Source organism: Alligator mississippiensis, chromosome 1 (genome assembly GCF_030867095.1).
Source record: "Alligator mississippiensis isolate rAllMis1 chromosome 1, rAllMis1, whole genome shotgun sequence".
NCBI lineage: Eukaryota > Metazoa > Chordata > Crocodylia > Alligatoridae > Alligator > Alligator mississippiensis.
In genome coordinates this window covers 261,974,551-261,996,773 of record NC_081824.1, presented here as the reverse complement: position 1 = coordinate 261,996,773, position 22,223 = coordinate 261,974,551, and the positions used below count along the sequence as shown (strand labels likewise).

At 45.1% G+C, this 22,223-nt stretch overlaps 1 long non-coding RNA gene across 1 annotated transcript in view; it reads left to right on the top strand.

Annotated features, from left to right (window-relative positions):
- Window positions 1-9,772: 9,772 nt before the first annotated feature.
- Window positions 9,773-22,223, top strand: part of LOC109280307 (uncharacterized) — a 39,839-nt gene continuing 27,388 nt past the window's right edge. The window contains exon 1 of the long non-coding RNA XR_009461718.1: window positions 9,773-9,851. This is a non-coding gene — a long non-coding RNA (uncharacterized LOC109280307). The remainder of the gene's footprint in view (window positions 9,852-22,223) is intronic.

The following is a 22,223-nucleotide window of genomic DNA, read 5'->3' as shown; positions in this document are numbered from 1 at the left end:
CAATTCAGGTGTTAAACATTAAGGAAGGAGTAATAAATTGTACATAATCCCTTGCATGGAGATTTTGTACTTGTTAGAAACCTCAGCGAAAAACATGGAATTAAGCCTAATTCAGAGCATGTTCTTTTCTCTTTGGATAAAGAAATCATGAGGGTGTGTGCGTGTGTGGATGAGTGTGAATTGTTTGTTCTCTCTCAGGCTTAGTCTGTATAACACTCTTGGAGCACTCTGATTGGATTGGTTTGGCAGCCAATCACAATGCTTACTGAAACAACCAATCAGACTGCTCTGCACAGATAGACAGCTGGGGGGGGGGGAGCAGGGGCCACCCACTACCTTGCGGTGAGGAGGTGCAGGGTGGGGTGGCACATGGCCAGATGTGGAGCACTGCATGCAGCCCCCTCTCCCCCTGCCCTGTCATACTTGACGGGCAATTTGCTAGTAATACTATAAAAGCCAACACGAACAACATTGTAAATCAAGTGCCAAAATGTTTTATGTGCTGTAGTGAGCAGAATAATATCCTGCTGAATTTTTAGAGACTGAACAAATTGATGTCTCCAGTGGCTCCCAGAAAACCTCTGATTCACATATCAATATGCCTTGGAGGCAGGCCCTGCTCATAGTTTTTTAAGTCCAGTACAGTACACTGTTTATTTTTAAGTAATGGTTAGGAAGGAAAAGCTAATAGAACTAATGCTGTGTAGAAGAATCATAAGTAATAAGCCAATGAGCACTGAGCTTTCTTGATGGAGTGGCCAGGAGAATTGCTATTCTAGGACGAGAGTCTTCATAAATAGGGTATTCTGATGCAATGGCTAGGGAAGTTTTAAACTCTGTAAAGACAAATTTTCTCTACTGGTATAACTCTCACATCTTCAGTAGGTTTACACCAACAAAAATCTCTGCCTTTAGTCTTCCTTTCATGACTAGCTAGCATAGTGGTGGTGGAAGTGGGTGGTAGGGATTGCTTCTTCTCCAGAAGTGGGCTCTTGGAAACTGTGGATCTCTAGAGGTCATCTGGAAGGTTTGTTCTTCTGGAGCACTTCCTGGTCAATCCTCCCCCTCTATGCCCAAAGAACCTTGTGGAACAGCTCCTGAGCCTTGTTGTATGATCCTCTCCTAGCTGGGACTTGACATAAGTTGGTTGTGAATTGGTAAGACCTGCCAGGGAGAGACTTACTATGTATCGCCCATCTTCCTGGGGCTGATTCTGTAGACAGCAGTGATGTCATGTACCATCACCCCATCTGCATGGGATATCCTGTGCCTGGTAGAGCTGCTGTGGAAGGGAGCTACCTCCAAGTGAGGGGAAATTAGCAGTGCAGTCCACTCTGTACTGTACCACTGCTCAGCTGGCCTCTGTGTTTGTGCCATGCTCAATTCCCAGAAAGTGGGTATTCAGTCTCAAGGACACTGGAATCAACTGGCTCTTGGTACCTTCCTACCTTCTTGAACCTTCTTACTCTGCTTGCAAAATGGATCTAAAACCTGGAATTTTCCACTTTTCACATACTGGCCCTCATGTTGATGGGCATGGCCTGCCAATCCCAGAAAAGAAGAACAAGAGGTTTAAAACATTCTCTTGGAAATTCTCTAAGAATATGTAGCTTACACGACTGATTGTGAGTGGGTATTAAATTCTGCAGGGAAATACTGTATTTAACCCATAAATGTAGCAGGCTACTCTGAAAAAGAAAACAGTCCTAGGAGCATTATGCAATATTTATGTGACTTTGTTCAACAAACACAATTCAGGGCAACTAGAGGCCAGCTGGGCAGGTAGCTGCATATTTTTATAAGCCACATTCAGTCACAGCTGATTCAGAATCACTGCATGTTTGAGTCCTTTGTCTCCTTTGCTTGTCATAGCCCCAAATGCATAGGTGACTGGTAAGGGGTGCACGGGGGTTCACATGCCCCTCTTGAAGGGGCCAGTGCCCTCCCCCCCGATGACTGACACTGATGCTGTTGGTAGGGCTGGTGCCCCCCTGGCAGGGTTGGTGGCTCCTGCAGGCGCCCCCCAGATTCAGGAGGCACCAGTCACTCATTCCCCAATGAGAGGTTTTTAAAAGTAGACTGGAAAAGATGTTAGAAAATGTATAATTGGATTGGCTCATAAGTCTTTTCTATCAAGTAACTTCACTGTGGGGGATTTTTAAATAGTTTTAAGAAGGTGGTAAAAATGTTCATTTTGGTAAAAGTATGAAAACTTTTTCTTCAAAAAAAGAAAAGCCTATGTAAATGTACCTTCTCTTTTTCCTCCTTTTGTCCCCATTCCTAGTCAACTGGAGTGGGGAGGTGAGAGGGCAGGAAGAGAAATGAGGAGGAAATGAAAACATAAACAGTCAACAAAAATGTTATACCAAGTGCTTAATTTTATTAAAAAACCCCCCAAACAAACCACTTTATGACATTAAAATGTTTGGAAATTCTGACCAATTCTAATTATATTGGTTTTGTGATAGGCCAGTAAAAGGATATGATCCACCATTTCAGTTGCTTACAAGATCTGGTAAATGACTGTTACTGGTGTTTTTAGAAATTACCAAGTTATCCCTTTTTATAGAAATGACTATTTTTTGGTCTATGGGTAGTTTGCCAATGTATAAAATTTGATTTGGTGAGGTTATTTATTTATACTGTGGGTTGCAAGAAAAATTAGCATTACATAAGAGATGAAAAAGAGCTAAGGAGATTTGGAGCCATGTTGTACATGCAACAAAACCGGCTTCTAAAGCGGCTTAATTGCCCCTTTCCACCACTTTAATGGTGTTGCTATTTACACGCTTGGCAGTGTATTTTACTTTAAATGATGTTACATAGCAAGGTAAAACCCATTTGAGGTATTTTAGTTTGCTACCTAACACAGTGCAAGGTGCTGGAAGCCAATGTGGTCAGGTAAACTTGGGCTTGGCAGGCTTCCAGTACCCCGTGCACCATTCCCACTACCTTCTCCCATTACCAGTGGACTTAACTACCTCCCTGCCACCTTGCCTCTCTTCCCCAGGAGCAAGCCAGCCGTTCCCAGGCAGTCCCAGGAGGCAGGAAGGCAGGGATGGTGCTTGGGGTGCTAGAGCTTACCTGCCTCTCCCATAATAGAGAAGGGGGGGCAGGGCAAGCTGCTAGCAGGCCAAGTGGTCCCTGAGTTGTGGGAGACACCGGTCCTTCCCTTCACGGCAGTGGCACCCCCGCAGGCGGCACCTGCTTGCCCTGACCCGGTCTGGGTGGGTCTAGGAGACACTGCCACCGCAGAGGGAAGCACCGGGCCCCACGCAGCTCAGGGACTGCTCGGTCCACCATTTCAATTTAGGGACAACTAAACCAAACTAAACCCACGTCACATGTACAAGCGGTCATGGATCTAGACTATCTACAACTATCTAGACATGGAACTTGTCAAGGGATGACAATGATTTTTCCTATTCAGCTTGCCGTGGTGCAGTCTACATGACTGTCTAATTGTACACATAACTGTATACCTATAACATACAATCATTAGCAAAAACTTCTAAAGGAAGCTCCTTTTTATGTTATGAATAATGCTAAGTAGTAGGGTTAGAGTGTTGGTGAAAGCCAGTTTCACTTCTTTCTAAACTAATATAGCAGAAAAGATGTTGCAAAAAGCCCTTGCCTTTAAGGCAGTGCAGTAGTTTATGAATCCTGTTTGTGACCTGGTCTGTGAAGGAAAATTATTGGGGTAATGCAATGTCTTATTATATGGCTATAGGGCACCTATACATATGCTCCGACACGTTCTGATTAGAATACGTAGGAGAAGGCTTGATTAATCGAGTCTGCTGGAGTGTTCTAATTAGAACGCTCTGGCATGCTGCACTGCAGCATCTCATGTATTCAGCATCCCCACATTTCAAAACAGTAGTGGGGTTGCTTTAACTAAAGATCGTTAATCGAGCTTTAGTTAAAGTGCCCCCGTGGCCATTTTGAAATGCGGGACACTGAATACATTAGACGCTGTGGGCCTTTTAATTAGAGTGGCTCCTGAGAGTCGCTCTACTTAAAAACAATCACCTCCCCACCCTGAAGCACGTGTAAAAACACCCATAATGCTTAAAATCATTATCGGGTATGCATGAGACGGTGCTTAACAGCTTCTCATATAGGAACATTTGAAGCCAACGTTAGAACAACAGGCTCTGGGTTTAAGTGACACAGGCTGAGACACTCTAGGTATCAAAAGGGCTGTCAACAGCTGAATGTTTTGATCCCTTTGCAGGGAGGGTGCATTACCAGGTGCTCTCCAAAAAATACCGAGCTCTGACAGGGATGCCAGCCATTTGTATAGTGTGCGTTGCTATCTTTAAGATTATTTACTTTAAAATGATTTTGCAGTAGATAAAGAGTGCTTTGCTTTTATGGAGGCTGTTTGTTCACTGATTACAGCTGGAACAGAATTTCAGAGCCTGAAGTAGCTTGTGGTTAATATCAGCAGATTGCAACCCAGGGCCTGTTTGAGAGTGGGAGAATCATGCGATTATGAGTTCAGGCAACAGTTAGAAGTTTGATACTGAGAGGGAGGTTCTGCCTGATGAGACCAGGGAAAGGTCAGAGGTGCAGATAACTTACTAGCTGTAACACGTTTTGAGCATATTATGCAAAAATACAAACCAGTTTCAAGATGAGACATTTACAGATGGTGGTCTACACCTACACATGGTTTCTGTGTAGGTCCATATTAAGGAAGATTTCTTGCTGATCGGTGAGAACCTCCTACTTTACTTTCACAGTAAAACAATCTTTTTGTTTTTTAAAGACCATGGTAGTCTTTCACACAAGGTAAAACACTTTCTGGGGGAAGAGGAGGTATCGCTAGCAGCAGGCATTGAACTTGTGATCTGGCTAGCGTGTGTGTGGGAGATGCTGTATAGTAGAGATAATGGAATGGGTTTTCTATGCTTATGACAAGCAAATTGATTGCTGCCTGTGTGAGAGAGGAAGATTAATGGCTCTCTATGTAAGAACATTTGTATTTGAAAGACATGGGTATTCTTCAACCTTTTTAAACTTGAGGCATCCCTGTGAAAATGTCAGCTCTTAGCTTTCACTTGATTTTTAACTACAGAAAAATAATAGAGCAATTCCTTTGTTGCAAAGAACTCAGAAACATCACAGCAGGTCTGAATGTTTTTCACGCTATGGATTCCTATTTGAACTCTCTGGGTTTATCTTGTGAATCATGTTTCCCATGGCACCCCTGAAAGGATCTTGGGAGCAGGGGAGAAGGAGAGAGAAGTGGAGTCTTATGTGACAGTGCTCTTCTCTGGGGGTAGCTGCTATTGCTCTAGCTGTTCCTGTAGCAGTGCAGGCTTGAGCTGCTCCCAAAGGTGCAGGCTCCTTGAGGCTCCTCCTGGAGCCCTGTTCTCCCCTCGCAACTCCTTGCCTGGTGCAGGGCTGTGCTTCACATGGCAAAGACTTCCAGGGAGAGAGGGCATCGTTGCATCAAACCCACCCCCTCCGGGTTCTCGGATATACTGCTGAGTGCAGGGCCTCTGCCTGCCCGGCTCCTATTGTTGGGCAGGTGCAGAGATGCACCTATAATGGGAAAGACTCCTAGGGGGAGAGGGCCATACTAACACCCCTGCTAAGTTGGTTCCTAGTGCTGTCTCCCTTCTCCTCCCTCCACTCCCCCAGCTACACTACTAACCTAGCCAACTTAACTTCACACCGATTAGTTTAAAAACAAACAAAACATAAATCCCCTGACTCTTAATAAATTAAATCAGTGCTGCAGTATACAAAACTTTTAGTTTTTCCTGAGCAATTCTGGCAGAAAGGGGACTGTTCTTCAGATTTACATCTCAAAACTTTTCTTTCCCCAATAACCCCACAAAACTTCAGAATGGAGAACTGCCACCATTTCTCACGACTGACAAGAACAATTCTGGGTGAGGGCATAGGAATGAAACCCATCTGAGACATGCTCATGCAAAGATTGATTCAGTGCCAGATTTCATAGCCCAATTTTGTCCTGGGTGGAATTATCCTCCTATAGATACAGACTCCCAGGGAATAGAAGGGTTCATAACAGCAAGCCAAATATGCTGTTGAAAGTTTACTAGGTTGGATGTCGTTAGCAAGCTAAAGAAGTTGGTTGGCAGTGTTGGTAGGGGTTCCAGGCACCTGTTGATGTTTCTTACATAAATCTTTGAGAAGCATCTATGAGGAGGGTGGGGGATTTTCCCAGGCATGTTGGGGTCACAGAAAGGAACTACAGGGGGTTCACTGTGTGGTAAGCAGAACTATCTGAAGAGCAAGTGAATAGGGGACTTCATACCAGGTGAATGTGTGGGGGTAGACTGAAGGCCTGTGGTATAGTCGCCCAGAGCTGGGGATTCCCTTGCCCGACACAAAAGCTATTTACTCTGGCTATTGGTGCAAGCCAGGAACTATCCTTTTCTGAAGAGGCTGGTAGTAGCATGAATTGAACTGAAGAAAGAATGTCAACTCATTGAACACCTTAGCCTCAGCATGTCACACCAGCCTCCCCAAGTACTTAAGAGAGGTTTTTATCCTAGTGCTATGCTTGTCTTTTCATTTATTTTTGATGAAACACCAAAGACTTAAGGCTGCGAGTGAAAACATTGTCCTGTTTAGAGTTCTGAATAACCCAATCTCTGGAGAGATTATTCCTCGTATGTGATGTGGATGGTGCAGCCAATGCAACCTGATACTTGCACTGCACTTGCAGAGGAATTAGTTTGAAATACGTAAAGCAATTAATAGCTTAAAAAAAAATCTACACCATACAGTGTATGTGTGTATATATGTATGTATGTATATGTGTATATGTATATTTATATTTGAGGGGCTGATCTCCTATAACTCTACTGCCTGCTATGCTCACTCCCTTCCAGGATATTTTCTAACCTCACGTGACAAAACAGAGGCTCAGTTTACCTGGCCTGCAGATTCCTGCTGTGAGATCAGCTAATAGTATACAAAGCCTCCCTGAGGTAGGGTTTTTCCTGTGCCTTGAGATGATCTGCACAGAAGCTCTGCAAGCTAACTACACTGCAGCAGCTTCTCAGGTTTCTCCAGAAGATGATTATGAGACACATTGTTCATTGGCAGCCTCCTCACAAACTCCAGAGTTAGGGACATGAGTGCTGGTGCTGTAAGGAGTGACCTAGAAACCACTATGCAAAGACGAAGCAGAAGAGAATGTTATGTGACAAATGCCCATCTGCAATGATAAGGAGGAGACAGTCTTAGATAAAGGAGGCTTGAAAACAAAATAAGAAATAGAGTACTGGGTTATAGGGTTCATTAAAATACTAAAAATCACGCCCCTAGGTGGGGAAAAAGTATGCTAATGAAACACACATGTATGTAAATGAGATACATGGCTAAAACACAGGTATAGAGACATGCTCAGTAAAGAACTTCTTGCGTCACTCCTTTATAACCAATCAGCAAACAAGGATGCTTATGGAGGTTCAAAAACTCCTGTATAAAAGATGCTTAGAAATAGTAATCTAGTGTGCTTGTTACGTGAAATTATTCCGCTCGCACCTTTTATTGCTAGCAATAAACTTTCTTTGTACTTTCACCCCTGGTATCTTTATTGGCCTTTGCATACCGGACACGATCCCAGACTTGAGCTGGGGCTCAACAGTGCCATGAAATCAGCTGCTTTATCCCCTCCCCACATTCTTTTACATAAGCAAATGGAGACCCAGGTATGGATTTCCAAGGTCATTTGAGGCTTTCCTAAATGCCATTTGTTCAAGCTCAACTTGAAGGTGGGTTAAATAGCCTCAGTTCTTGCTGTACAAAGAGTCATTCTTTGCATCTTTAACTATTTCTCCTAGTGTAGGCACTGTAAGGCAAATTAGAATTGGGCTCTTCATGTATTTTGTAACAGTTTGTGAACTGAATCAGTAGATACCAGGTCTTTGTATGGGACATGAGGCAGAACAGCTCTCATTTTCCAGCCAATACTGGCATCATGTGGTCACTTTATTTTTCTCACCTAAAACAAGTCTACACCATCTTCCCCTGCATGCTTTTATTAGTGCAGTACCAGTCCTTAATTGAAAATGGTCAGTTGGACTTGTAAGAAATGGTTGGAAAAACTAAGATTTAATCTGGAGAAAAAATGACTGAGACTGGTTCACAGATGTATAAAAAATATACAAACAGCCAGGTACATGGGTAAAACTGTAGGAGATTATTGCAGGAAGTTCCTTAAGGCTAAAATGAACATGGAGGTTAGGTTTCTTCACCTTTACAAAATGACCATAATGGCTTATCAACTTTCATCTGTAAGAAGTTGCTTAGAAGAAGAACCACTCTAGCGGGGAGAGAACATTTTTTATACCTTTGTATGTATCTAGAGAAGTAAATTGGGCAGAGAGGGTAGACATGAAGAAAAATAAGTTCTGCTTGCTCCAAATCCATTGTGGAATCTTTGTTGCTGTTCAAAAGATTTAATGATGACAAATCATAGACATTTATACAACGTCAATCATCAAAAGTAGAACAGGCTCTTAAAATGGAAAACCAATACAGATATGAAGGAACAAAACACAAACTCTTACATCTTCATCCAGAGACATGAGCTGACCAGACTGAGCCAAGGTGGAGGAACCATCACTGGTGGCTTCAGTTAAGTACTAACAGCTGAAATGTGAATCTTGGCTTCTGCCTGTCAGCTCTTCCCTCATCTCTTATCCCTTATCCTTTTTCCTTCCCTATTTCTGCTCTTTCCTGTTCTCTCTTTGTTTTGGTGACAGAAAAATTCCAGAAAACATGGGAAGGTATGGTTGTATTAATATATAACACAGTGGGCATGTCTATACATGTGAAATTAATTAGACACAATAAACTCTGGCACAATTCACCCCAGTTTATTGCTTACGGGCTCAACCTCTACATGCCTGGGACCACAGCATGTTGAGTCGGGGCAGTGAAGTCCCAGCTGGCAGCAGGCCCAGGGGTCAACTTGCCAGTATGGGGCTGCTCCAGCCTGACTCAACCTGCTGCAGAGGGGCAAGCTGGGGCATGAATGTGTTCCAGTGCGGGATCAGCTGGCAGGCAGCCCCGCACTGTAGCAGCCTCACGCCCTGCTCACCATCTAAATGTGTGTTGCTGTGAAGTAAATAACTCTGCCGTAGAATAGTACCTGTGTTGGGCCGTACTATCCTACAGTGGAGTTGATTAGTTTACTGCAGCCTAATAGCATCATTTGTGTAGACGGTGACATTTTACTGCGGAGCTATTTTGGCAACTCTGCAGTAAGCATCTCATATAGATGCACCCAGTGAGAATATCAATATAAAAAAAAGGAATCTCCTAGTTAAGCCCCTCTACACATTACAGGTATTGTGCAATTAATATGCCTGTACGAAGCAGCTAGTATTTGCTTCAGATTTGGATTTGGCCAATTTGGACGACAATGATTCGATTCGGTGATTCGAATCACTGTTCCGAATCAATTCGGCCAAATCTGATTTGGAGATTCGGCTGCTGCTGAATCTCTGAATCGGCCAGGCCCATCCCCCCGCAGCAGGGCAATGGCTGCCTTGCCCACCCCAGCTCCCAGCTCTTTGGAAAAAAAAAGCCCCGGTTCACTGGGTGCTGCTGGTGGGGGTGGGGGAGGTGATCCCTACTGCCCCACACTGTGTGGGGGGCTCTGCATGAGCCCCCTGACCCCCCAGCCCCACCCTGGCTGCCCCACCTGCCACAACTCTGGCCCTTTAAGAAGAAAAACCCAAGAAAAACCCCTGCACTCACCATTTTTGCCAGTGGGGGTGCAATCTCCACTGCCCCGCACCACGTGGTGGGCTCTGCATGAGCCCCTCCAAAGCCCTGAGGTCACTACAGGAGTGGTGAGTCCTGGGGCTTTTCTCCTTTTTTTCCCCCCCCTTTAAAGGGCCAGAGCTGGTCCAGGTAGGGCACCCATGGGGGGGCTGGGAGAGTGAGGGGGGCATTGCGGGGGCTCGTGGCACAGCTCCCCATGCAGCATGGGACAGTGGGGGGGCAGCAGGGATCACCGGTGAGCACCAGGGCTTTTCTCCAAAGGGCTGGGAGCTGGGGTGGAGGGGGGCTGGGGGAGTGGGCAGGGGTCCCCCCATGGTCCCTGCCCTCCTTCCCCAGCGCCCCTCAACTGCCCCTAGTACTTACCAGCTCCAAGTCCTGCTGCAGCTTCCTGCTGCAGCCACTGGGGACTGTATGAATCATCAAAACTCTCTAAATCTCTTCTGAAGATTCGGAGAGCTTTGAATTGATTTGGGCCTTTAAATTGGTCCCCTGATTTGATTTGGATTCAGAGATTCAGCCACTTAATCGGGCCGGATGCCCTCCGAATTGAATCACCACCTGAAGCTTCACACAGACCTAACAATTAACTAATTAATTGCGCAGTTAGCTTGAGACCAGCTACATGTGCAAAGCACAAATGCCATGATACAAAGCTCCAACCAGCTATAAAGTTAGACCTTGAAAAGTGTACTAACTTCATAGCTGGTTGCTATTCCACTTTAATTTTCACTGTAGCAGGTTCTCCCCTGCAGCTGGGAGCCCCGTCGGCTGAGGGTTTCCAGCTACAGGGGTACACCTTGCCCAGCTAGGGCTGTGAGTCCAACAACAGCTGGGGATTCACCTGTGGGGTGTTGCTGGGATCCCCCCCATACCAGCAGTAAGGTGCAATGGGATCTAATGGGTGTGTGGCATAGCAGGGGCATGACTATGTGAAGTGCATTAGATCCCAGTGCACCTTTACCTGCATGTGCAGAAGGGACCCTAGAGTAATCTCTCTGCATTATGTTCCAAGGCACTGATGGACTCCAAGATGTTATTTAGCATCTTCTCTTCTTCTCTAGAAGTCTTGTTCAGTATAGCCAGGACCTGTTTAGATGTGGGGTTTTGCTTTGAAGTCTTAGAGATTCTGTAACTCAGCACTTTGAACACACTATGACCAAAATTTATCTTGGCTGAGAAAGGAAGTTGATGCAGTCAAAATATCCTCAAAATGGTCAGTATTTTAATGCATAACAGCTCATTATCATGGAACTTGCCACAAAGGCAATGCTATACAGTTTCCAGAATTTTCTCCCACCTAAAAATGACATACGTCAGGAGAAACCAGGCTTCAAAAAGAAAGGTAAGCATTTACATGTGCTGTAAGCTAGGGCTCCGAAATTTGTATCCTACTGACTATACATAGCCACTTTTAAGAGAAGATGCTGCAAAATCCAGCTTTATGGAGAGCTCTTCCTAGCTGATTACATTTTGATTTCTGACCAGGGTATTAAAGGGTGAATGCAATGAGGGGGGTGGCTTCTCAATTACTCTCTCAGATACCTTTTACTTATATTGTATCCAATTAAAACCTCAATGGGAGTCTAAAAACGGGATCCTAAACCTGTTAAAGTCTATAGAAAAGATTTTACTGTTTCCAGGGCATTGGCTAGACACTACATCAACAGAATGCAATTCTATGATATAGTGGTCGAGGTACAAATAGGGGCTAAAAATGCCTTTGGGTCGTGGGAAAATTAACCACTCTTGTTGGGACTTTGACTCTACATCTCATTTGGAAGACAGCACCTCCAGCTGCCTAGAGCCTTGTTGTGGTGTTTGTTCAACAACTGAAGAGCAAGAGAAATGGTTTCTGAAAGCTTCCCTTAGGTAATTGGGGAACAAATTTTAGTCAAATACGCCATTATATTTCCAATGATATTGAATGAAGGTATGCAAAATTCTATGTAGATGATTGGGGGTTGAATCCTTACTGGTATGCCATTTGGTAGCCATTGCAGCAAAATCTAGGGGCTGGTTTAAGATCCTGCCTATGGTATCAGCCCCACAATATAAAAAAAGCTGCTCCAGCAAGTGCTTTATAAAGGTAGCTTGGTCAGGGAGGTTTGCTTGGAGTTGTTTGTCTGTTCAATCAGTCCCTCTGCTATCTGTTCAAATCTCTGCCACTTTATGGAGTTCCTCCTGATAATGTCTCTGATTCTTATCTTGTCAGACCAGGCAAATACTCTGTCTGGGGCAGTCATTACTGTACCATATACAAGGACTATTGTATATTTGACAGCAACTCTTTTATATACATTGTCCTTTTTCAATTCTTTTGTTTTACCCCTGTCTGTATACGTTTCAATGTTTACCCAGAGATGGTCACAGACTTTTCAGTCTACATTTTCATGTTCCTTTTCAGAGCAATAGGCCTAACTAAAGGAACATACTCTCTTTCCACATCTTAAAGAAACAGAACCCTGACTCCCTTTTTTTTCCTTCAGAATTCCTCTTTTTATAATATTTCAATTCCGTATATAATAATAGAGGAAACAGCCTCAGTACTGGTGCAATACTTTATGGATAACGTGCCTTTTCCCCCCCAATAATAATAGCTGCAACAGTGCAATAGTTGTTATTTTGTTAGGTGAAAACTGTAGTTTTTAAATTGTTATTGTAAAATAAAGGATTTTGAACTATTATTGTGGAATACTCTAGCATTTTTTAAGCATATGGTTTGACTGCTGGAAAGAAACTAAAATCCTATAAAGAGCAGCAGTAAACAAACTAAAGTACACGATTCTCCATCAGGTAGATTTAAAATGAACAAGGTTCTCTTCAAATAGCATTGCAGAAAATGCTAAACATGGTGAGGAACTGCATGTGTGATGTCTAACAACTTATAAAAGCACAGTCACCACAAAGTTCAGCAATTTATAGTGCAAGCTGTTACAAAACTATATATATATATATATATATATATATATATATATATATATATATATATATATATACACTCAACAAAAGATATACTTAACAGAGAGAATCCATGAGCACTTTGTTAATTAAATAATCTACAGCTGTCCTGTCTACGTTTTGTATCAGTTAATGCTAAATACCCACCCAACATGGCCTAGGCTTTTACGTTCTGCAGTCAGGGAGAACCCCGACATGAGAAGGAAACAGCATTTGGCAACAGTCCCGTATGTTTTCAAGCAAATGTGACAACGTTTGTATTGCATTTCTTCCACTTGCTGTAATTTAAACTCAGACTGCATCTCAGCTCTGCATCTGTGAAGAGTGGGGATGAGCATTTAAAGAGCACTTCTAGTTGCACCTTTTTACATGGGGCCCATGGATTTGCAGACCTTAACGTTTCCTAAAGTCACTAATATTGCTACTTGTCAGAAAGGGCTGGCAGAGGTTTCCTGCCACCGCTTACAGGTGCAAAGGAAGGGAACATACATCTCTAAAGGTAGTGCAGCTTGCGTACAGTCCTGGACTGACTGATTTCTGTTTTGCCCAATTCAACCCTCGGGAAGTGCAGCCTAACTCATGCCATGTGCCAGCTCAGTTTGTTTCTGGTTTTGCCATTTAAGTAGGTGTTAGTTTTATGGATGCTTTCTACATGTGTCTACTTTGTGCCAAAATTATGGAAATTAAGAGTGCTCTATATGCCACACAGGCTACAGCCCAAGTTGGATATATGTACTATGCTCAGATTCAGGGGCAGATCCAGAATTTCCCAAAGCCAGTGTGTGAGCAGCAACTTGCGCTGCAAGAGTGACTACATCGCCTGCTCCCACCACTGTGGGCAGACTTTAAATCCCTAAAGCAGGTGAAAATCCCCCTCCCTTCCCCTTTGTTCTCAGAGGCACAGCACCTTCCTTCCTCTTCCTCTGCTTCCTCCTGCCCCTCCACCCAACTCCTCTGCTTGCCACTGCTGCTTTCTCCACTGCTTGTTGGTGGGGAAGCTCCAGAACCACCAGGGCTGAGTAGGGGTGGACTCAGCTGGGGAGGGACAGTGGCAACAGTGTGGCTGCACCCTAATTCCCCACCCCAGCCTGGAGCAACATAGAGAAGGGGAACTCTTTGTTCATCCCTGCTGCTGTTGCCCCATCCTCAGCATTTTTGGGCTAGTGGGCAGGAATGGCACTAGTGCTTCCCCATCCCTAGGAGAGTGAGGAAGATCAGGCAGGGAAGCGGGGAAGGGGTAGAGAAGAGGTGTGCCTTTGAGCAAGAAGGGGGAAAGGGATAAGGATTTTTACATGCTTTAGGGACTTTGAGAAGTCCCTGGAGGCTTCCACGGTGCAGTGCAATTGAAAAAGGGGGTGCAGCTGTGCCATTGCATCTCCTCTAAATCCACCCCTGCTCAGATTCTAGCCCTACAGATTCAGGGTCAGGCACTTAATTTGTTCTAGCACTCCGTCTATAGAAGAATATCACTGTTTTAAGATCAGTGGTAAACTAGTTTCTAGTTCAGTAAGAAATTAAAAACTCATAACAGTTGTTATGAATGTACGATGTCAGGGAAACAAAATCACAGTTGATATCTTCAAAGCCAACTAGAAGAGTTAGTCATTCATTTTCAGGGGAGCTTTAGGTCCTTTTCATTTGGCATTTGTAGGAATGTTTAGACCTGAGATGGAGACTTGTGTGCCACTAAATTTTTTTTTTCCATTCATTAGTTTGAGACTGTGGTTTTTTGATCCAGGTTAAGTGCATCATCTGTGTCATATGTGGGGCAGCCTCTCTGTGGAAGTATACTGTATCTGGCATTGGCAAATGGATCTTTTCTGTCTCTATTAGACTTCTACATGTCTTAAACCTTGTGAGAGAACAGCAAACAGGCTAAGCATGACCTCTAGTGGTACATTTTATTATATATCCCATTGTGAGTCAGTGCTTGCTCTGTGAGTTGCTTTTAAAGTGACTCATCTTTCAGAAAGCTTGATTCTCTTTATTAAAGGTGAGTTGCACATCTGTAAAAGATAAATAAATGAACACCAAAGAAGTTTGATTAATACACACCAATCAGTTTGTCCTTCAAAAGAAGTGAATAGCATTGTGGGAATGAAATCTCTGTTATGACTTTCTTAAGGAGACTGCTATAGTCAAGTCTCATTACTAAAGTGTTAATTCTATTAAACTTCTAACAGAACACTTATTGGTAAACTGTGACAAGTTCATAATGTGTAACTAGCTGTAAGTTAGGTTTGTTTAACAAAAGAACAAAGTTTAATTTGGCATGCAGGAACTTTGTTTTGATAATGTTTTGTCTACTTAGTACAACTTACTTATTGTGTAATTAGCAAAATCCTGCATGTTGATACAAGACCTTTAATCTCTGTTGCACATGAGAGAAGTTCAGATGTCTGTGTGTGGCATGTATGAAGGGCCGGAGGGGGTGGATCTTCTGGGTCATCAGCAGTGTAACAAGAAGCCCCTTCTTGCCAGTACCCCCCATTTAGTACATTTCTTTTTCCTTCTGAGTATTGGCAGAGACCTAGCACACTAATTGCATGGGTATGGCAAGGCTCAGAACAAGCGAGAAAGCTGAAGTGGCTTCCTATAGGAGAAACCTAAAAACTGCATCTACGCATCAATTAAACTCAGTGTCACTAAAGAAAACCCTGAAGGAATGTACTCCCTGTAGAATGAAGTTACATCCTGGACCATTGTTAAAAACTGCATTGAAATTGTAATTGTAAAGTGATAAAATATGCTATACTGGGCTGGTCCCTTGAGTGAATGTGAGTGTATATGATGATCAGTAGGTAATTAAATGACAAAGCAAGAACTTCTGACTGTTAATTGACAGTAGCTTAGCCGGAGGAACTTACCATTACAAAACTCTACAAGCCATTTTAAGCTAAGCAAGCCACCTGCAACCTGCAGCCATTGAATCAATTAAATCAAGGGTGGACTCCTGAAACTGCACCATTGGGCAAAACCCCCAGTGACTGTGACTAATAGCTGTCATGTGCTACTCAAGACCCATGTGGGACAGCGACCTCCAGATTGGGCAGCCAAGATAATGCTGGGGTAATCGCACAGATCTGTCAGAAAGGGATAAAAGGCAGTGAAGCGTGACCCTCAGTGGTGCCCTCTCATCCCGCACCCAACCTACTGAGAGAGAAGGACAAGCAGGTGATTCGCTTCTGAAGAAGACATCTCCTTGAAGCAAGTTAACCATCGACAGCAGACTCCAGGGCCTTGGACAGGTAGATATACTGACACCGGTGTTCTCACAATCACTGCAGCAGATACTATATACTATACTACATGGGTTTAAATAACATGGGTTTGAATGAGTGAGTGCATGTGTATGTGTTAAGGTGACCAGTACCCCTCATAACTCAAAGTTTTCATTTATGATTTTATTGGTAGCTTCACATCCCATCCAATAAACTAGAATTTAGGATGATCCCGAGAGTTGGGCTTTTGTAGCCAGCAGGAGGTGAGTGGACCAGATGACCTGTGAGGTCCCTTCCCCCATGTTCAAAACTACCTAAAATGGAAGCTTGGATGTATAGTAGATTTTAAAATGAATAATAACCCAGTTAACCTCAGATTCATGTTTGTCACTGTGCTGCATTCCACAGTCCTGTGGAAGTTCACACCAATTGCCAGTTCAGAACTCAGATGCTCCTGCTTTCAAAATGTAAACCTAATCACTTGAGCTAAGGCAGAATCTCCCCTGGGCATTTGCAGTATATGGCTTGTGATATCCAGCTGGGAATTCTGCTTTACTGCAGCAGAAGTCAGTGAGGCACATTAGAGTAACCAGTTCACTGGAGTCTTTACTAATTACAAGTAGTTCAGTTTTAATAAGACATTGGCAAATTTATCTGCCCAGACCAGAGTTCAGGTTTCTGAACCTCCTCTGCAGTAGCTGCTCTCGTAACTAGTAAACTGTGAACAGACATCAGGGCTAAGTACAGGCAGTCCAGAAGCCTGAGGTGGAATTGATTCAATCTTCTCAGATTGAATTGATAAAGAACTGAACTCTCATTCAATTTTCACTTGAGAAAGGCAGGTGGAGCCCTGCACTGACCCAGACCAGAAGGTGGGGGATGCCAGAGCCCACCTCTCAGCCTGTCGGCTGTTGCCCAGCCCAACTAAGCAGAGGCCATTTTTTTAAAAATAGCTGCCTAGCATATGCCTCCATCCCCTGCTGTCCCCTGGTGGGGAGGAGGGGGGAAGAGCCCCCCTCCCAGGGGTGGCTCCCTGAGCCGGATGCCTGGCTATCGGGGGAGCCCCATGCCTCTCCTGCTTGGGATCCCCTGAGCTCTGGTCTTCCTAGCTGCAGGGTGGGGGGAGCTGAGGGTAATTCCTTTACCCCCCGGACTGGGCCACACAAGTCGCTTTCCCCCGAAGATGGGGAAAGCCGTTCCCTCTTCCAGGGGCTGGCCCCTGCGCCTGACGTCTGCCCATATGGGAGGAGCCCCATTCTGGGGATCCCCTAGAGCCCTGGTCTACCCAGCTGCAAGGGGGTGATTCCTCCACCATGGGCCAGGCCAGAGCCATTCACTGACCTGCAGCAGAGAGGGGGAACAAAGCCCCACACCCCAGTTTCGGACTCCAGGGTTGGAGTCTTCCCAGGGGTCAGGTCTTGACCCCAAGGGGATTTCCCCTATCCCTGCCCCTGCCCGGCTGGGCCAGCTCTGTAGAAAGAAGGATCAGACCGCTGCTGTCCTGGGGCTTCATGGCTCATCTTGCCGGCTGCTGCTGGTGCTGGACTACAGGGGACATGCCGGGAGGCCTGGGGGACTTGCGCTGGGTGACGGGGCCTGATTCTGTCCTCTATGGAGTGATTCTGTTCCTGCTGCCCAGAGCAAGTCCCTTGTGCTGCCTGGTGTGTCCCACTGGAACCTGGTACCAGCAGCAGCTGGCAAGATGTACTGGGCAACTCTGGAGGCTTGTGCCAGGCAACAGGGCCCGATCCTTCTTTCTATGCAGCTAGTGGTGGCTTGTGGCTATGCCAGATGTGAAAGCTGAAATTTTTAACAAATTCTTTGCCTCTGTTTTCTTGGACAGGGACCAGGACAGCTCTACCACCACAGGTAGGGGCAATCTTGGGGATAGCACTGCCAGGCCTCGAGTCTGCGCAAAAGTAGTTAGGGATCTTCTGGAAAAGCTGGATGTTTTTAAATCTGCAGGCCCTGATGCCCTCCACCCACGGGTGTTGAGAGAGCTGGTGGGGGTCATTGCTGTGCCCTTGGCCTGGCTGTACGAGCAATTGTGGTCCACGGGCCAGGTGCCCGGAGATTGGAAACTAGCTGATGTGGTCCCCATTTATAAGAAAGGGAGAAAGGAGGACCCAGGAAACTATATAGGCCCATAAGCCTCACTTTGGTCTTGGGGAAGATCCTTGAAAAAATTATCAAGGATCACATCTGTGAGGGGCCAGCAGGGGAGATCATGCCCAGGGGAAATAAACATGGGTTCATCAAGGGCAGGTCCTGCCAGACCAACCTGATGGCCTTTTATGACCAGGTAACTAAATCCCTGGATGATGGAGAGAGAGGCTGCAATTAGATTTAGACAGACTACAAAAGTGGGCAGATGGTAATAGGATGGGCTTCAATGTGGATAAGTGCAGGGTGCTGCACCTTGGGAGAAGGAATCCACAGCATACATACAAGCTCCCCCCTTGAGAGCACAGAGGCGGAAAGGGATCTCGGAGTCATTATTGACTCCAAGATGAACATGAGCTGCTAATGCCAGACCGCAGCCAGCAAAGCCAACAGCACCTTGTCATGCATCCCATGATGCATGTCAAGCCGGTCCAGAGAGGTGATACTCCCCCTCTATGCGACATTGGTCCGGCCTCAACTGGAGTACTGCGTCCAGTTCTGGGCACCACACTTTAAGAAGAATGTGGCCTGCCTTGAGAGGGTTCAGAGGAGGGCCACCTGCTTGGTTGGAGGGCAACAGGACAGGCCCTACGAGGAGAGGCTGAGGGACCTGAACCTGTTCAGCCTCAGCAAGCAGAGGCTGAGGGGAGATTTGGTGGCTGCCTACAAACATGTTAGGGGAGATCAGCAGCAAATAGGAAGGGCCCTATTCCCCCCAGCAGCACCTGGGGTGATGAGGAACAGTGGCCAGAAGCTGCTGGAGAATAGGTTCAGGTTAGAGATTAGGAGGCACTATTTCACTGTCAGGGTAGCCAGGATCTGGAAACAACTTCCTAGGGAAGTGGTCCTCGCTCCTACCTTGGGTAAATTCAAAAAGAGGTTGGATGAACACCTGTCTGGGGTCATGTGATCTCAGCGTGTGCTCTGGCCAGTGGCTGGGGGTCAGACTAGATGGTCTATTTAGGTCCCTTCTGACCCCAAACTACTATGAAACTGTGAAGTGCAGGTGGGCGGGGACAGGGTAAACCCACCTAGGGTGCTCCCCCCCCCCACTGGGAAGACCCCAGCTTTGGGGGCTGAGACCAGGGTGGTGGGCTTCATTGCCCTCCTCCCCCCTGCATGTTAGTGACTTGCACCAGCCCAGCTACTTCTGGGGGAATCGTCCTTTCTGCAGCTGAGAAGACCAGGTCTGGAGGGATCCCAGGCTAGCTGAGGGAAATATCCCAGAGGCTGGGGCTCCCACCACATGGGAAGATGCCCAGCTCTGGGCCAGCTCCAGGAGGGGGGACTCCTTTCCCCCTCCCCTCAGTGGGTCAGTGACTTGTGCCAGCCTGTCCTGGTGGGGGAGGGACCTTGCAAACTAGGGCTTGGGGCCTGACCTGGGAGGTCTCTGTTCCCCCAAATGCCCCTGTCCCTCCCCCCACCCCCAACTGCTCTGCAGGGCTGAAAGGACAGGCAAGACTGGGCTGGGGAGCAGATGCATTGGTGCCTCAGCTCTGACAGCAGTGGGGCAGGGCTGGCCCCAGCCCAGCTGGAGCAGGCAGCAAGGCAGAGGCTAGCCTGTGGGCCCTGTGAGGTGGGGGAGGTCCCAGTGCTTCCAAGGATGCTGGGGGACTGGGACATAACCTGAGCTGGAGGGGATCTGGGACAGATGTTCCATAGCCTAGTTTAACCTAAGTCAGATAAGTCTGATACTACATCCATCCAAGTTTATCTTAAACCAGGTTGTCATTCTGAAAGCAGTTTATGTGCCTGAACTTCTGTTCTATTACAGGTTTAAGTGTCCAATCACTTATACTGGTTTACATGTAACTTCTGTCCGTAGATGTTCTAGATAGAGGAGTTCTAACTTCTTGCAGCATTTCCCTTTGTGCAATCATTTACATCTGTGCTGCATGAGATAAAATACTACAGCTCTAATTCATTAGCATTTTACAAGCAATTGGCACAGACCTAAAGGTGGTTTTCTCTTTGCATCCTCTTTTGATTCAACTGCATGAAATCAGGCAGGAAAATATCCAAGAGGTAATCTGAGGTAAATATAGTACTGATGTAGTGTAAATATTTATAAAACTATTATAGACAGTTCCCTCTCTCTTCTCAGCACATTCAGCACATATTTTCCTGCTTCACAGGGGAGTTGCTTTCTGGATAAAAGTTGCTACTATAGCTAAAAATACTATTTTAAAATATTCATTTATCGATAGCTCTGTGGTCTGATCTAGGTGTGATCTGGTAGTTGTCATTTCAGTATTTTAGCAAAATGAAATATGGATCATTTATGTTGAGGGAGACAGCTGTAGCTTAGGAATAAAGCACAGAATTGGAGATCAGCACCTCCTAAATTTTAATCTTCACTGTGGTGACTATTTCCCTTTTAGATTTGGCCAACTTTCCTATTCTTCTTGCCTCACTTTGCCCTTTGCAATATAGGCATAGCATCATACCTGCCTCCCAGGGCTGTATTGGACCTGAGTTTGGTAAGGCTGAGAGTTTAGAGGGAGATTTTTAAGAAGTGCTTTAGGGAGATAATAACACAGGTCTCACCAGTTGCATTGTCTAAGCTGCTAAAAATTGCCTTATAAATATGTATTAGTCCAAATTTCTCCTTTTTTTTTTTAAAGGTCAGTTAATAACTTTAACATGATTGTGTGTGTTGTAAACTCTTACCTTTTTTGATTTTGATTACCTCTTTCTCTTCCTCTTTGTGCTGGGTTGAGACACACCATGGGAGATCTCAAATGAAAATGTTGATAGGGCATTTTTCTAGGTAACATGACAGATAAAAGGACACAACTATCATGTTGTTTCTTTCCTAGCTGTTCTGAGGGCACAGGAAAGACTTGGAGCAAATTTTCTCATTAGATTATGTTTTCCCTTTTTCTTCCCTCAAATTGATGCAGCTTCTTTATGCTTTATGTTGTTGTGCCTACAGTACAGATGAAGATGCATGAAAGCTGATGTGCAAACTATTATGTACCATTGTAAGTAGGGTGGAGACAAGTATGTGAGGGACCCTGTATGGTACTGGTTGGTTAAGGGTGATTTCAACACAATTACTTTACCGCTGATTTAGTAAGTCCCTCCCCCAATTCTCATCTACAGAATGAAAGATATCTGATTTCCTTTTGGAAAGGGACAGAAATTTTTCATCAGCATAAGAAGGAATAGCACTTGGAGCAAAAGAGATACTTGAAAGGCAAACTAAAAATGGATAGCATTAGCAAGACTGTGAAAATGGCATGACCTTGCTGTATTCCTTCAGGGCAAAGCTCTTGGTAGCTGCTTTTAGGGGGAAATAGACTCTGTGCTGGAGCAGATTTAATGGTGATCTGGGAGTAAAAAGATCAAGATGGAGTCAGCTGTATTTGTCTAGATCTCAAAGTGCTCACTGCTTTACTGACTAGGAAAAATGATTTTTTTTAAGGGGAAAAAAGGCTGAAGTAAAAAGATGCAAGGTAAGGAAGTTGGTACTTATGAGTGACTGTTTTCCCAGTATGTCTGTTTTTGATTTTAGGCATAAGATCAATATCCAATTTATTCAAAATTAAGAGAGTAGGGATTCCCCCCCCTGTTTCTTTCACTGAGTAGAGAACCTGTAAAAACACATGGGACTTTCTACAGTGGATCAGACTTACGTTCAAGCAAAGAACCAAAAGAAATATCTTAAAACATAGTGGGCGCATCTACATGTGCCTTTTAATGTGCAGCAATAAGCTCCAGTTCTTATCACATTTGAGTTTATTTCTCCTGGATGTGTGTCTGTATGTGTGCCCGGGATCTCAGCACACTGAGCCGGGGCAGAGCTGCCCTGGTTGGCAGGGGGCCTGGGGAGTCAGCTTGCCAGCCTGGGGCTGCTTCAGTTGGGCTTATATTGTTGCTGAGGGGCTGGCTGGGGCATGAGGGTACTCTGGTGCAGGGCTCCCTGGCAGGCAGCCCCTTGCACTGAAGCACCCTTGTGCCCCAGCCAGCTGGGGCAGTGTCTACACCTATGCTGCTGTGGAGTTTTTTTACTCTGCAGCAGGATAGTATTTGTATTTAGTTGGAGTTGCAGCTAGCGAGGGATGTGAAAGGTAACAAGAAGGGTTTCTACAAGTA